We start from the raw sequence: 12,654 nt of genomic DNA on the forward strand, positions 1-12,654 counted from the left end.
TGCAGATTATTTTCTGTGAATGGCAGCAAAACGCCATGAGTTCTCTGAAGCTCGAACTCAAGACCTTCAGATTATGAGACTGACGCGCTGCCCACAGCACCAAGAAGGCAAATATAGAAAAAGTCTTCCTTATCAATAAAGGGAAAGTGCCTGCAGCCCCTTCCTCTGGCCAAGCCGCCTCCCAAGTGTCAGTGTCTCCCGGCAGAGATCCGGCAGGTCCCCGGACACGTGGGGAAGGAGGATCGCTCTTCGGCGAGAGGCGCCGGCTTGCGGTGGGAGGGTGGCCCGCGCCTGCCGGGAGCGCAGCGGGTCCCGGGGAGGACGTGGGCTCGTGCAGCAGCTCGCGCCGGGGGACGGGGTTGGGAAGGGGCGCAGCCGGTGGGATTCGGGTGGGTGAACAGGAGGAGGCGGGGCAGAACACGCTAGGGCCAGGCGCGGGCGCAGGCGCCAAGGGAACCCGGAAGGCACGCGCCTGCCTCTGGCGCGAGGCAGGGCGGCGGGGACGCGAAGCGCACGGAGGAGGCGGTGCGAGCGGCTGTCCGAGCCGAGGGCGTCCGCCCAGACGGCCACCGTCGCTTGAGCGCGCGGTGCGTGAGCTCAGGCTCGTATTGCTGACAAACGGCGAGTGGACGAAGGCTGGAGGGGGCGACACCGGCTGCAGGTGGGCATCGAGGGTGCCCCTGAAGGGTGGGAAAGGCCCTGGGGCGCGGGCAGGCGGGGACAGGAGGAGGAGGAGGAGAGAGGAGAGAGGGGCTCAGAGCAGTTTGGGGCGTGAACTCTCCAGGCCCTGGTCCGGGATTGGGGGTAGAGGTGAGGTAGGAGAAGGGAGAGAAGATTACAGAAGACTCTTGGATGTGCATTCAGTTGGAAAACGGAGGGAGAAACTATGGTTGCCTTGGACTTGCCATCTTAGTCGTTTATTAAACCTTGTGGTTTTGTTTGTTTCCTTATTACATATAGGGCATCGCATTTTGAAGGGCAGAAGAGTAGCAGCATTCCCTCAGAGCAAGGTTTTAAATCTTGTCATAAGAATGCAGGGTGGATGGATGAATGGATGAATGGACAGATGAGCAGAACATATAACCATCTCTAAGAAAGCATTCCTTCCTTACTTCTTCAGGGGAATTTCTGTTGCTGATGCCCGGAAGGGATGACTACAAACGAATCTGTACCCCCTCCCATGTGTCCAACGATTATTATGGGGTAGGATTACTACCTTGGACTGGGCAGCTTATTCTTTTTGTTGAATTCTTGTGGAATTCTTGTTTTCACCGGAGAAACAATGTATTTTCATATCTGGTGGGTCTAGCCCCTTTCCCCCACTTGCCCCTTTCAGGGGTTTGGTGCTCAGTTGGACACAGGTTTCAGGTCATCTCTTGGACAGCTGTTCACACTGATTCCCCCTTCCTGCTCTGATTTCCTAGGACACAGTGATAGTATTGCATCCTGTGGTCAATTGTTCCCTATATGTCAGTTCTGTCTCCTCCCTTGACTGAGCGCTCTGTGACCCACAGACAGGATCTGAGCCACCCCTGGAAACACCCTTTTCAGAAGCATGCTCGGGGAGGTTCTGGACCCCACCCCCAAGCCACTCTCTGCTGACACCTCCTGCCTAGACTCAGTGCTGGAGGGGGCTTGTGCAGTGAGCAAAGAGCACCTCACGGAGTCAGGGCTTGGCATCTCTTCTCTCTCAGCCACTACCCAGCCTTGACCTTGTGGCTTCCCCTCCCGGTCATCCTGGGGTGGTACAAATTGTGCCCCGAGAACTGGAGGAAGAAACTGGCTGCAGGAGAGGCAGCTCCCCCAGAGGGACAGGTTCTCAGGGGCTGTGAGAGCTGTGTAGCCAGAGCTCCCTCCTACCACCCCCGCCACCTTGAGAAGCTGCAGAGCAAAGGACACGGTTTGTTCCAGGAATCTCTCTAAACACACTTTTCAAGGTGTCCCTGCACCCAGTCCTGAGTGGCTCCTCACTGCCTTTGGGGAAATATTTGGCCGATAAGGCTATACCCCTTAGCCTCTCAGCTGGATGAGTCAGGCCATGCGCTGACCTGCAGACCCACCCAGAGCCTTCCTGCCTCCCAGCCTCTGCTCCTGCCTTCCTGCCACCTACCCACGCCTCCTAATCCGATGTCAGTCACCCCCAAAGTCCCTCCGGCCTGGGCTCCTCTTGCACAGCTGCCCAGAACTAGCAGAGAATGTTTCCCTCTCCATTACTTCCTTGCACCTCTACTCTTCCCCTGAGATGATTTCTTTTTCTTTGGGGCAGAGATTGGTTTGGAATTTTCTGGATCCTCTGCAGCAGGTACACAAGAACTAGTTTTAGCTTATTGATTGATTACCATAGAGATTTCTCTGTAGACAGGCCTACAAAGGACTGGAAGATCTGAGGGTTCAGGGTTGGGGTTGAGTGACTGCAGGAGATGTGATCAAGGCCAGGTGGGGGAGGACCTGTGGAAGAGGCAGGTGCAGCAGGGGAGGGGGCTTTGTAAGGAGTCGGACATTGGTGGCTGGGCAGTGAGGAGCTGAGGGGAAGGGCAGGCACCAGGGAATGTGAGGGGAGGCCTTGGCCCTGTTTTCCCTCTTTCCCCGGGAATTTTGTACCATCATCTTCATTACTGAAATCCTTTCCTCTTCACACTTAACTCAGATGTGATGCCCATGAGTCCCTCCCTCCATTCTTTAGTTGGCGTTTGGTCCTCCCCTGCCTCCCCGTCCCATTCCAGCTCTCTGCTCACCACAGATTGTGTCTGAGACACCCAACACATCATAACCTCCGTGGGGATAGGCAGGGTCATCTTCTAAGATTCTGTCCCCACGCACCCATCCCAGTGCCTCATACATGAAAAGCCATCTCTATCTAGGTGTTTCTTGAGCCAGTGATTTCAAGGATGCAGTGAGAGGAAAAACTGCTTTGTGTATGCTAGGCCCCTGATATGACTTCATCAACAGAGTCCTGGGGGGTTCTGCAGAGGGGCACTAGTAAAGAAGGAGAAACCCTCAGGGAGATACAGGGTCAGGAAATCCATCATGCAGAGTGAAGCTGCCCAGGGTCTCAGGACAGGGACGCCTGCAGTTTTCCAGTCTTTCCTCCAGGGGGCAGCCTTGCCTTGCCTCTAAACTCCCGAATGCCTTGCAGGTGGGTGCAAAGACTCCTGCTTAGCGGACCTGGACTCTCTTCTCAGCTTTGACACTGACTGGCTGTGTGATCTTGAGAAAGTCTCTTCCTTTTCTGGGTTTGTTTCTCCTTTATGGAACGACAGGGTCAATCCCTTCCCGCCCATTCTAGGATCCAGCATCACGTAACTTCACCTTGGGCTATGGCCATGCAGCGTAGAGAGTGGGACTTCGTGCTGCGCTTTCTACCTCTCATAATGTCCTTAGAATCCAAGGTCTTGGAAATAAATGTGCATGGCCGCTGAGTGAGATGCCTCTGTTCACCCCAGGTCTGCCATGATTGGTTGTCTTAGCCTCTCTGTTCCCATAAAATGGTGATCATACCTGAATTTACTTCACTGGGCTGCTGGAAGATTGAAGGGAGATATAATTCTAGAGTTTGCAGAATACACCTAGCTTGGGAAGGCAGCTGTGGTGACAGTTACTCATCACTGATGGTTTGACCATTCTGAGCTGGAGGACTCCCCCGGTCTTGCTGAGCCTTCCCTATTCACTGCCTGGTGTGGCGGGTTCAGCTGTTCGCAAGGACCCCGTGAGGGAGTAGAAGCACCCCTGGGGCTGCCAGATCCCAGTCCTGTCTATTGTATTCCCCCGGTTCCCAAACCTGGCTGTACATTGGAATAACTGAAAGACTCTTGCTAATCATCCATAGAAAAGGATTTATTTATAGTGTGAAGTTTATCACACTTAGAAATTAAATTTCTAAGTCATTCATACTTATAGAGGTGGTAGGAGTTAAACTAAGAAGGTGATTCTGTAGGTGATTCTATAGGTGGAAACAGTTTAGGCAGTGGTCATTATAATGGTCAAACAGTTTTTTTAAACTCCAAGCCTCAGATTATTGTCTGCATATACCTCCTTGGGCAAAAGGAAGTTCGTACTTGGGGGGAGCACAGATTGTATTTTCTCTAAGTAGGTCTAAGTGGAACCATAGGTGGAAGGGTGGCGCAGAAGGTCCTCCTAGATAAGACAGGGGTCTTCCCGGTGGGGCGGGCATCTTCGTCTCCGTGTGATCATGGAAATCATGGAAATGACAGGTGACCTGTGACATCGAGCTCTCTAGAAGAGAGGGGTTTCTTGCATCTGTTGGTGGGGCCCCGGTGAACCAGCCAGGAGGCAGGCACCGCACTGGAGGGCTCAGGTGACCCCTGGGAATGGTCGTCAGGGCTTCCAGTCTGGGCCGGGCTCCCAGAAAAGGAAGAGTCTTAAGGCCGCACAGGTTGGCTTACTATTGATACTGGGAGCAAGATTTCACCTGTTTTTGGTGGCTGGGCCAGAGGAACTCTGGTAGTTGAGAGTGTCTTCCAGGAAGTTTCTGGTGGACTGCTTACTTCTTGGAGCTGTTTTGGGGGGCACAGTTTGTTGATATTAAAGTTCATATGGAAAATAAACCTGCTAGAATATCCAGGGAAACATTGAAACAAAAGAGCATGGCAGAGGGTGGAGGTGGTAGGTAGCTACCAGACATTAAAACAAACTGTAAAAGCACCTGTAATTTGGACAGAGTGGCCTTGGCACATGAATAGACAGACCAATGGAATAGAACAGAACATGCAGAAATAGACCTAAGTACAAATGGAAATTTAGTATATGACAAAGATGGGATCTCCAATCTCAGAGGCAATGATAGACTTTTAAATAAATGGTGCTGGGACAACTGAGTAGTCATTTCAAAAAAGATAAAAATGAATTCACAGCTCACACCATATAGAAGAATAAACTCAAATGGATCATGAATTTTTTTTTTTTAATTTTTTTAAATTTTATTTATTTATTTATTTATGGCTGCGTTGGGTCTTCATTTCTGTGCGAGGGCTTTCTCTAGTTGCGGCAAGTGGGGGCCACTCTTCTTCGCGGTGCGCGGGCCTCTCACTATCGTGGCCTCTCTTGTTGCGGAGCACAGGCTCCGGACGCGCAGGCTCAGTAGTTGTGGCTCACGGGCCTAGTCGCTCCGTGGCATGTGGGATCTTCCCAGACCAGGGCTGGAACCCGTGTCCCCTGCATCGGCAGGCAGATTCTCAACCACTGCGCCACCAGGGAAGCCCTGGATCATGAATTTAAATGTGAAAAAATGAAACCATGGAAGTACTAGTGGAAAGAAAAAAGCATTCCTGTTTTTATTTTTTTTTAATGTATTTATTTATTTATTTTTGGCTGCTTTAGGTCTTTGTTGCTGTGCGCGGGCTTTCTCTAGTTGCGGCAAGCGGGCTTCTCATTGCGGTGGCTTCTCGTGTTGCCGAGCACGGGCTCTAGGCGCATGGGCTTCGGTAGTTGTGGCACGCAGGTTCAGTAGTTGTGGCTCACGGGCTTAGTTGCTCCGCAGCATGTGGGATCTTCCTGGGTCAGGGATCGAACACATATCCCCTGCATTGGCAGGCGGATTCTTAACCACTGCACCGCCAGGAAAGCCCAATTTCTTGGTTTTGATCATTGCATGACAGTTACCTAAGTGTTACTGTTTGGGGAAGCTGGGTAAAGGGTATATGGGAACTTTGTTATTTTCAAACTGTTTTATAATTCTGAAAATTACTTTAAAAGGAAAAGTTAAAAGTTAAAAACAAATAAATAAAAGTGGAAGCCCTCAGGCTTTCCTTCAGAGATTCTGATTCAGTAAATTTTAGAAATGGTCTTGAGGATTGTACTTTTCACAAACTTCTTAAGTATTTCCAGTATTCAAGTGTAAATTCTCCCGGATCAGGTGACCATTAACATCTTCATTCATTAGCTCAAGAAGTATTTGAATGAATAGTCAACACACATCAGTGGGTGAAAACAATAAACGAATGAATCAATAAAAATAGGGCAGGTGTGCATGGCAAGGGGCAGAGTGACCTGGGCTGTGGGAGTGGGCAGTTTTATAAGTTTCTGTGTTGGGAATACATATAACTTCCATGCTGTTAATTAAAAAAAAAAAATGCTCCCTCTGAATCAGACACTTTCTGCTTTAACTAAATCCCCAAATTCTTTTACTCAAAATATGTTTATTAGTGGTTTTGTGTGCTAATTTTTGTGAATGGTGTCATGGGGACAAAAAATAAAAAGACACAGCTCCTGCCCCCAAGGAGTTTATGGTTCATTGCGTTAAGATACACACTGGGAACTAACTCTAATAGGGGCCAGGGTGTGGTTAAGACTCAAGGGGGCTTGGATTTGACCTGAGCTTGCAGGAGGGCGGGGAGCAGTTGGTCTGTTGGAAAGTGGGGGAAGGGAACAACCTAAGAGGCAGTTGGGAGGCGGTTCTGAGCAGAGAGGACCGCTGGGGGAATGAGGAGGCTGCTGGAGAGGGATGGTCCAGGGGCAAGTTTCAGATCTTAAAGGACCAGATGAAGGATACAGTGCTGTGAGCCGAAATAGGAGAGCTGTGAGGGGACGCTGGTTGGAGGGATAGGTAAGTCCTGTATTGATTGTGCTTGGCTCTGTGAGAGGCACCTGAGGACAGATTCCTGCTCCCCAGGACCCCACACTGGGGATGGAGACCAGCATGGCCACCCTTCTGGATAGAATGAACTTAGGAGGTGTACAAGGCGTGAGCTACCCAGGCTCAGGCTAGAGGGAGGGGCTGGGAACTTGGGGTTGGTTAGGTTTCAGAGGAAGACAGACATCCATGTGGATCTGTATCCCACTGGCCTTTGGAAATGTGGGTCTGTTGATCAAAGGAGAAGACCAAGGCCAAAAACAAAAAGTTGAGATTGGTCCCTATAACTGTCAGAGGAGGAATTGTAGAGGGAGAATGTGTAGCTTGAGGGTCATGGAGGAGCCATGGAGAGTCCTGGGCCATCTCACTTGGAGGCCATATGAAAGCGTGGTTAGGAGAGGGGTGCTTGATATGGTAACCTAATTCAAACCCTTGTCGTGTGCATGTAAAACCCTATCCTTGAGTTTTCTCATCTTTAAATCAGGGAATGAATAGAACCGATCTCAAAGCATTATTGTAGGATGTAATGGGCTTGTGCTTTTATATGGGTACAGTACTCAACAGATGCTACCGTTAATTAGGGAAGGAGAAGAGATTGAAGGAGCAACTCAAAGGGATACCAAGGTGGTGCTAACTTTCTGAGGCCCTGGGAAGAGCAGGGGTTAAGAAGTAGAAGGGAGTTATCGGATATGGAGCACCAGGTAGACGCCAGGTTATGGCATGTGTCTTATCACAGATAATTCTTACTAACCTTATGAGGGAGTTTCTGTTATCATCCTTACTCTATGGTGGAACAAGCCCAAGGTCACAAGAGCATGACTTAAATTTCCTGTTCTGATCTAGACTTTGAGTCTTAAACGGCCCTTGGGTTGAAGGCTGGCCTCCCATGAATATGGTCAGCTGGAGGAGACCTTCCAAGGCCAAGGCTCTACCAAATGCTGGTGACCTTGAGATGAACGAGCCTCTAGCCGTACCCTCAATGAGCTCCCAGGGTGAGGGTTCCTGTAGCCCCTTCCTCCATGGTACCATGTCCGGTACACCCCAGAAGGCCTGTCCAAGGACCAGACTCCACCCTGGCTCCAATACCTTCTATGGCTCACTGTGGCCTCCAGCCCAGGAACTGAATCAGCTCTACCCAGCAGTCCTCTGTCTGCTTTCAGGGCCTTGTCTGTGTTCTGAGCCACTCCCCCAACCCAGCTTTATCTCTCACTGCTGCCCAATCCTTACCTGGTGCCCTGGTCACACTGATCCCCTTCCTGCCTTATTAATACCCTTCATTCATCTTGGTCTTTTGGCCTGAAAGGCTGCCCCTCCCTCCACCAGCCACTGAACTCTCACCCACCCCCTCTCACAAGCCCAGCCTGCAGGAAACCTTCCCTGGCTACACATCCATCCACACTGATCTTTTTCCCTTCTCTTTCTTCCTACATTTAGAGATGGTCCCACAGCGTGACTCAAGGTGAGAGGTTATGCTTGGCTGATATCGTGTGTGTGTTTTGAGTTACATATGAGGATGGAAGCGCCTCGAGCCGAGATGGTAACTTAGCCATCTCTGGGATGCCCACAGTCCGCGTGCTGAGAGCTACGGGGAAGTTCCAAAACCCCACCAAACTCGCGCCACTGTTTGTGGCCATTTGGTGCCCAGGCCCGGCTCTGGGTGCTGTGGGAGAAAGAGTACTGGACTGGGAGTCAGGGTTCTGAGGTCTGTGCCGTCCCACCCAACGCATCGCCAGTGACTTTGAGCAGATGGGCTCTTCCGTCTGGCTTCAACCTCTACGTCTGTAAACCAGATTTGGTGTAGGACTGGGATCTCCCCAAGGGCCCTTCTGGTTACTAAGACCAGCATAAGACCAGCATTCCTCAAATTTTAATATGCAAACAAATCCCCTGCAGATCTGGTTGAAATGCAGATTCTTTTTTTTTTTTTTTCTGACTAGTAAGAATCTTAAAAAAGTATTTATTGATATCTCTCTGTAAGTGAATCAAGTGGGTACAAAGCGGCATAAACATAGCAGTGGAAATCAGCTAAACCTCATTATTTTTTTTTTAACATCTTTATTGGAGTATAATTGCTTTACAATGTTGTGTTAGTTTCTGCTGTACAACAAACTGAATCAGCCATACATATACATATATCCCCATATCCCCTCCCTCTTGCTCTCGCTCTCTGCTTTCTTGTGGAAGTGGAAATCTTACGGCTTAAATCATAAAAGTATTATTTATGGCTTTTACTCCATGACTGAACATGCCAGACTTCCTGGGACAGGGTCAATTTCAAAGGAACAGCTAATGTTAATTTCATCCTTGGGGCTTTGTAAGAATTTCACCTAGACAAAAGAAGGAAATAGAAAACAAATACTTTGCTACACCCCTTGTCCTATTTTTTGACTCCTAATAGAGGGTCACTCTCCTTTTAGCCATGCTGATATTTGGAAAGCCACTATGGAAATGACTTAATTTTTTGAGGTATATGTATCATAAATAAAATGTGTGTCCCTCATCTTCTCATTTCCTTCCAGCGCTCGAGGGAGTAAGAAGACAGGGAGTGAAGAGCTGCCTCATTTTCAGAGAGAATAGGGGCACTGAGAGCTTGGAGGGACGGCGGTAGCTGTCACAGTGTTTTGTCCTGAATTTTTTACCTCTTGGAATCCAGGATGGACCCCTTCCCCACCCCGCCAGCTGGATGAGTGATCACAGTGGAATAATGATGCCAGGAGGCTCAGAGGTACACTCTACGTTTTGAATTGGGTTTTCTTTTTTTTTTTTTCTTTTTAATGTATAACTGATTCACCTTACCGTACACCTGAAACTAACACAACATTGTAAATCAACCACACTCCGAAAAAAATTTTTTAAAGAGAAGCCATAAGAGAAAATTGATAAATTCCACTACATCTTAAAAATACTTTGCATGGCAAAACAAAATTAAAGAGGTAAAACCAACTAGAGAAAATATTTTCAAAGTATCACAAACCAAGAACAATCTTCCTTAATGGATAAAGCATTTGTACAAATCATGAAATGCAGATTCTGATTCAGTAGGTTTGGGGTGGGTCCTGAGATTTTGCATTTCTAACAAGCTCCCAGGTGATGTTGATGCTGGTGGTCTGTGAACCATGCTTTGAGTTACAATGGTCTGTCTAGCCCAGTGGTTCTCAACCCTGGCTGAAATGTAGAATGGTCTGAGAGGTTGCTGCTTCTCCTCGTCTATTCTTTCCCTGTTAAAAAAAATAAAAGTTCTTGTGGGGAGACCAAAAAGTGCGATGCTGGCTTGCACCCCGGGCCAGATAAATCAGAATTTCTGGGGGTGGGAACCTGGTGTCAGTGTTGTTTAAATCTCCCCAGGTGAATCTGATTTGCAGCCAAGGTTAGGAACGGCTGCTCTACCTCCCGGGCAGAGAATTGAACAAATTAGCTGTTTTCAGGTAAAGCTTTGGTCTTCTGCTGCCCCCTGGTGGCAGCACAGATTTCTAGCTTAAGATGATTTCTTCCAAAGGAGATAGGAATATCAGGATAATGCTGCTGTCCAGGGTGAATGGGTTTCCCTGCACCTTCAGGACCCACTCTGCCATGAGCGAGGGTGTATAACAGCCATAATGGCCTGCAGAGAATGTGCAGAGAAACTTCTCTCGGCATGACACCTTTGCCCCTTTTCTCCTTTCCTGGGATGAATTCTCTTTCTTAGAGACAAAGGATGGTTTTGACTTCGCTGAATCCCCTGCATAAGAAATATTTCCCACGTATTGAATTCTCAAGTGTCCAGATTGTGGACAGGCTTGTGCAGGATTCAGGAAACCAAGTGCTCCTTGGCAGGGTCAAGGTATGAGGGCTGGGAGAGTCACAGGAATCGGATCAGACACGGACCTTGTCAGAGAGGGGAGCTGCAGCCAGGAGAGGCGGGTGGCTTCTCTAGCTGGACAGCCACTGTGACCCATGGTGAATTAGGAGGGGCGGGAGGAAGAGGAAGCAGCTGGGACAAGGGACAAATGAGGAGGGGTATTGGCTGTGTATGTTCCATCCCCCACAAATGCCTTCCCCTCTCTCCGTATCTGTCTTCCTGTGTTTCCTCCTCAAAGCTCAGCTCAAACACCTTGTCTGCCATTAGAGCCTCTCCGATCCATTTCCATGGTACTTTATCCTCCTTTCTACTCCCCCAGCCCACTGCACTCCATCAAATCTTTGTCTCACTATGTTTCCTTGGTTGTCTGCCTCACTCAAGAAATTCCATGGTGGGTGGAACAGTGTCTTGTCATTTCCATCCCCAAAGTACTGGACCCAGTGGCTGGCCCACATAAAGCCATCAGTAGATGATGCTGGGTGGACACATTCAGGGATGCAGTCAGAGAGGGAAAGGGTCTTGTACAGGTGGACATGATTTTCTTATCAACTGGGATCCTGAGGGTTCCCCCAGGGGTGATGCAGAGCAAAAGGAAAATCTCCCCAGGAGGGGTTTGCTCTGAACCCAGCCCTCAGCTTTCCTGGGTGGGCACCACAAGAAATCTGACAGGTAGACCTAAGGTTTGGGTTACTTAGCAGTTAGCCGCAGGGGGCGCTGTGGCTTCACCTAGATTCCTAGCTCTGGTGCCCTAGGCCTCTTCCTCTTGACCAGAATTGCTGACCCCAGTGGCAGGATGCCCACAAGCGAAATTGCAGGAGCTCAGAGCCTCCCGGCATGGCCGTCTGCAGCTGGCTGGCTCCCCTCCAGACCGAGTGCAGCGGGGAAGGAGGATCCCCATCCACACAGCCTGCTCTATGTGGGATGAGGAGGAAGAAGGTTCTGATGATGTCACCAGCTCATGAATGCACCCTGGCCCAGGCCAAGAGCGCCGGTCTAGTCCCTACCTCACCGCTGACTTTGTGATCTTGACACATTCACTTCCCCTCTCTGGGCCTGTTTCTCCTCCATCAGATGGCGGGGTTCATCCCTTCCAGCCTAGGATGGAAAAAGCCACCCTTGCCCAGCTACAGGGATCTGACATCCAGTCAAGAAAAGGTGCTGGGACTGTTTTAGAGTGAGCCTAAATAGGGTCCAGACGTGGGCAGTATGCTGCCTTTTCTGTAAGTTGTCAGAACCCACCGGGCAGGTATGACATGTTGATTTATGGCTACACTAGTGTCCCATACCAGTAAGAAATATCCAGAGAAGGGATGCTCTGGTTATATAGTGCTTGTCCCAGAGAGGGAGTGGGTGACTGAAAGGAACAGCAGGGTAGTGGTCGGTGGGGGAGCTTAGCTTTAGAGTAATGTTTACTCATTTAAAAAACTGGTCTGGCGCTCATACGGCAAAGGGGTAACATCTGTTGAATCTGGTTGGCTGTTGTTTTCTGAAACAAAAATTTTAGATTTGAATATGTGTATTTGCAAAGTAGAAGAAAAAAATGTGTCTCGGAATATAGTTTTCCTGAATGCTGTCTCTTGATTGTCACAGGTCTCTGGATGCAAAGGTGCTCTGCTGGGTGGTTTTAAACAGGAACCTGTGGATCAGACTAAAGTGTGACCACCAGGAAATGAAGACACGGGACGAGCCCTGGGTCATGAATGTCCAAGTCCGGCATCAGTCCCAGCCAGAGGAGGAGAGTGAGGTTGGTCCCTGCAGGACCGCTAGCCAGCCTCGTCCACAAGCAGCTTCTTGCTGTGAAACAAAAGCAGAGACAGACTGAGGGAACCGAGGAGCAGCTTAATGGAGGAAAAAATAAGGAAACCTCAGGGACTCGCCATTACTCATTGATTTCTAGGTATTGGCTGGCTGCTGGCCTCCGAGGGGCACAGAGAGGCTCCTGGCGGATGCTGTGAACGGGCAAGTTTGGGGGACCCTAAATGCCCAGGTGATGGGCCTTGGAGCTGACTTGCTCCATGAACCAGTAGCTCCTACAGGTGCCGCTGGCCATGTTCGCAGGTGAGCGTGGTTGCGGAGGAATAGGAGCGGGCCCGCCAGACCGGCACCTGCGGGGACCCGCGCGGCGGGAGAGGCGGAGCAGGGTCCTCTATGCGCAGCCGCAGCGGCCCGTGGGAGGAGCTGCCTCTGCCCCACGCAGCGTGTCCGCTCACGTCCCAAGCCCCGCCTC

At 49.8% G+C, this 12,654-nt stretch overlaps 1 long non-coding RNA gene across 1 annotated transcript; it reads left to right on the forward strand.

Moving 5' to 3' along the window:
- Positions 1-503: 503 nt before the first annotated feature.
- On the forward strand, positions 504-12,282 carry LOC118885810. The gene is made up of 3 exons (XR_005017554.1): positions 504-661; positions 9,109-9,314; positions 12,018-12,282. It is a non-coding gene; the product is annotated as an uncharacterized LOC118885810 (long non-coding RNA).
- Positions 12,283-12,654: the final 372 nt, after the last annotated feature.

The sequence above is a fragment of the Balaenoptera musculus genome, chromosome 19, assembly GCF_009873245.2.
Source record: "Balaenoptera musculus isolate JJ_BM4_2016_0621 chromosome 19, mBalMus1.pri.v3, whole genome shotgun sequence".
Taxonomy (NCBI): domain Eukaryota; kingdom Metazoa; phylum Chordata; class Mammalia; order Artiodactyla; family Balaenopteridae; genus Balaenoptera; species Balaenoptera musculus.